The sequence below is a fragment of the Sciurus carolinensis genome, chromosome 12 (genome assembly GCF_902686445.1).
Source record: "Sciurus carolinensis chromosome 12, mSciCar1.2, whole genome shotgun sequence".
Classification (NCBI taxonomy): Eukaryota; Metazoa; Chordata; class Mammalia; order Rodentia; family Sciuridae; genus Sciurus; species Sciurus carolinensis.
This window is the reverse complement of record NC_062224.1, coordinates 116,071,988-116,076,412: the sequence shown is the minus strand read 5'-3', so window position 1 is coordinate 116,076,412 and position 4,425 is coordinate 116,071,988.

Sequence of the window (4,425 nt, the reverse complement as noted above, 5' to 3'; positions counted from 1 at the left end):
ACCACCAGTGCTTTAGAAAATGGCCCACGTCTGTGATGAGCTGAAGGTTTTCCAATACTTGCACAATTCACAGATCCCCAGGGCTTGAGGACATAGGCCAAGCTCTCTGCACCTGCTTCCAGGTAACCAATGAGAATCTGATGGGGGAAGTTGCCTCCTTTCTCCAAAAATGGGACCATAAACACAATGTATTTCATACAATTTCTAGAATTAAATTCCCTTGTTTAGAAACATTAACCCTCTAATTCAAGGCAATATTGTGTGTTTTTAGAAGCTCATTGCCCATGAAATAGTCTTTTGAGAATAATCCCTATAGTAAGCATGTGTTTTTCTTTCTTGGCATTTCTTTTCACAAACTTAGTCTGTTGTTAAAAAATCTTTTCAGAGGGGTCTCTCTGGGTTAAATGTATGTAGAACACTTAGACTGCAGGCTTTGCTAAGGTAGGCTGTCAGTAACTTAGCCATCAACACATCACCATCATCATCACCATGACCACCACCACCATCACCACCACCACCACCACCATCACCACCATCCCATGACCACCACCACTACTACCATGACCACCACCTTGACCACCACTAAAATCACCATCATCATCACCATGACCATCACCACCATCACCACCACCACCACTACCACCACCATTACCACCATCACCATCACCAGCAACAACAACACCACCATCACTACCACCACCATTACCACCATCACTACCACCACCATCACCACCATGACCACCAGCAAAATTATCACCATCACCACCACCACCACCACCGCCACCACCACCACTACCATGACCACCACCATCACCACCACCTCATCACCACCATCATCTCTCTAGATTCATAGAAGCTTAAATCTGGAGAGGATGTGCAGCCTTATCTCTTGAGCAATTTATTCTTTCTGATGGATGGACTTCTAGTCCATGACTACCTTTATCGCCATCACCACCATCATAATTACATGCAAATAAACAGACAAAATATTCAGCAACTTGGATAACTAATTTTAATCTTCACTCTATTAACCTGAACGGTATAATTTAGAAATATAATCTGAAAAGATGATTTAGGGGGATTTAGAATGAGCTAGATAGTTTTTGCAAAATTCCCAGAGTTATTTGGCAATGTGATCTCTAAGATTCGCGAACAGTCTGTGAACATGTGCAGTTGTCACGGTTAACAAGGTGTAAACCACCAGCTGTTGGAAACCTGCTAAACACGTGCACAGTAACCTCCTTGTGCACGGAAGGGTGCTAACACACAGAGGGAACACCTCTAAAATCAAGGGTCAGTTTTGTCAGTGTGCAAGCGCTCCCTCTTCTGGCCAGTGTGAGTAACCACAGCTATTTCATACAACCGCAGCCTTCTGATCCTGGACTTGTTTCCACAGCTTGTGGGTATTTATTAGCCCTTCACAACGTGTCCAAGGTGCACTAAGGTATCTTCACACATGGCATCAGCATACGTTGTATGATCCCTTTTTACCTTTTGCATGTTTAAAATATTTTCTCTTTAAAATATTAAATGTAAACAGCAAAAATGTTCAGAAAATTAAGATGACATAAAATTTTGTTATTTTGAAGAAATTCTAATAGTTCTTTGGACCAATTAAATGAGGTAAAGTCGTGCAGTTGATAAAATATAATGGCACTTTAGAAATTGGGATAGCTGAAGATTATTTGGTTCAATCATTTTTATTTTAAAGCCAAGAAAACTTAGGTTTCACTACATTATTCAGCGTAGATAGGGGAAAAAAATCAGAAATCAACCAATAATAAAATTGAGATCTTTTACCTAGTCAATTTGATATTCTTCAACCAAAGAATAAAAGAAACAAGCTTTGTGTTTTTTCAAATTAAGTGATGATTACTGCCTTAATAAAGGAAATTATGGGAGCAAATTTAAATTGTTTGTATGGATTCACTCACGCAGTGACTCAATCATTGAAACCAAGAACTGGGCGAGGATACCACAGTGAACTGAGGAGTAAAACCCGAGAAGCGCTGATCCCAGCCCTGCAGGCCCCGAGAGAGGAGCCCTGGCAGAGGACATGGTGGTGCTGATCTAGAAGGTCAACGAAGTAAGGGCCGCGCACGCCTTGCACTGCGGGGGAATTAGGTAAAGCACAGAATACTTGGTGATGAGAAGCCTGTGGATCAGCAGGAAAAACCCACAGCGACCCCATGCAAGGACCGCGGGGGGCTGGTCTCCAGGTCGTTAGAAACAGCCGGGGTGTGGGGAAGAACCGCGGGCTTCCTCCCCAGGCCCGTGTCCTCAGCAGGGCTTCCACAGGCAAGTCCAGAGAGCCGGCCGCAGGAGGAGGGCGAGGACACCAGGAGATGGGCTGCTGGCTCAGCCTCTGGCCTGCAGTGTGCCCTGTGACGTGGTCGTGGCTTGTGTTTACAAGTCGGGTGGCCTCTCTGCTCCTTCTCGGCCCACTCTGAACGCTCTCACTCTGTCCCAGTGCCTCTTGGCACCAGCCCCGGGGCCTGGGTGTTGCCTGGCCTGGCAGGGAGGCCTCGTTCTTTCCCCTTTAACATTGAGAGGATCGCCACAGCATCCGTGTGAACGGCCGGGCGGAGCACACAGTGGACTCAAGATTAGTCAAGCAAACGATGGTCCAGAGCCTTGGGAAAGGCGTTGGTGTCGCCATGAGGATGCTTGTTTTTCTCAGCTGATGTGAATGGAAGGACTGAACAAAAACAGGTTCCGTAGAACACTCGGGACCCAGTGCCTGGCTTCTGAGACGGACCGAGGACCACCACTCAGCTCACTGACCTTCACCCGCAGGCTGGCTGGTTTGTCAGGCCAGACCCACAGGTGGGAAGGAAAGCCACGTGGCTGCCGTTTGTGATGGAGAGAAGGGCACCCAGTGAAGATTTCAGAATGAAGGGACTTGTAAGGAACCAGGTGGGACCAGCACCAGCCTGCACCGCCTTCCGGCTCCGCGGACTCTGGACGCTCGAGCGAGCACCCGGGACAGCTTCCCAGCCACGTCAGCCCTGGCAGAGGGATGGTCAGACCCTGTGGGATGCAGGGGTGGGACGGCGCACGGTGGCCCCTTCTCTAGGACTCGGTGGCTGGTGGGCAGGCCTCCCCGTGGATCGAGCCGTCACACCCCATCTGGAAAACCAGCTTTGGCTGACACTGGAGTGATCCTGTGGCGGAGGCTAATGCCAGCCACGGACCCCACGTCGCCAGGTCACCCAGGGGTCGGGGAGGGAGCTGGGGTCTCTTTCTTGCTGCTGCTGGGGGACTCTTAAAATTGGGCCAGTTTAAATGAAAAGACAGGACAATTACAACCAATTCTCTCTTCATGGACTGTTTTAAAATGATTCTGCTCTCCACCCAGATCTTGCTTAGCTGAAGGGCCCTAACGGGGCCAGACTTTCTTTTCTGGAGAACTTAGAAAGGCCTGGGAAAGAAAAGCGGGGAGGCCCACTTGCAGCACTGGTACCAGCCTGAGAACGGTCCAGCTCGAGTCCACTCAGGGTTTCCTCACACTTCTTCCGGGTAGTCCTCCTCCTGTCTGTTTTCTTTTTGTCCGTTTTATGGAACCAATATGAACTGCAGCATCAGAGAGGGGAGATGCGTTCCCTCCATCCCCACTGCTAACAGGGAAAGGGAAAAGCAGGTGCCCTTCCCCGGAGGTGTGCTGGGCCCCTCAGCTCCTGGCCAGCTGGGAGGACAGCCTCTGCTGCACAGGCAAACCTGCCTCTGGCGGGAATGGAACCGTTTGCCCAAGGAGATTTGGAGGCGTCTTTGCTCTGTGTGCTGCTTACCAATGCTGCCTGCAGCTCCCAGAGACGTGGAAGGGGCCAAGCGGTGTCCTGATCCCGGCAGAATGGATTTTCACCCACATAGATCTGGGCGGTTCCACCAGGACATTCCCCCAAGCCCACAAGCCAACCTGGTTGTTATAGGCGGGATCTGGAATGTCCCAAAGGCTCGTGTGTTGAGAACTTGGCCCCCAGCTGGCGATGCTGCAAAGCTGATGGAAACCTTAGGAGGTGGGGCCCAGCTGGAAGAGTAAGTGGCTGGGGTGCACCAGGTCCCTGGGTCCTTCCTCTCCTTCTTTGCTGCTGGCTGCTGTGAGCTGAGGAGCTGAGCCCTACCACCTGCTTTTCACCAGGACGCTCTGTCTCACCACAGGCCTAATGCATGGAGCCAGCTGACTGTGGCTGAAACCTCTGAACCCATGAACCCAAACAAACCTTTCTTCCCTTAAGCAGGCTTCCTCAGGCATTTCATCACAGCCCCAGAAGGCTGACTGACACAGTGGTTCAGGCTTCTGTACACTGCACTGGCCATCTCAGTATTGGAGATCACCTGCTATAAGGACCCTCCTGCTCTTCACATGACAGTTGGGGCTGAGGCCCAGAGTCCTAGTTGCTCCACTCCCTGTGGCCATACCTGTTG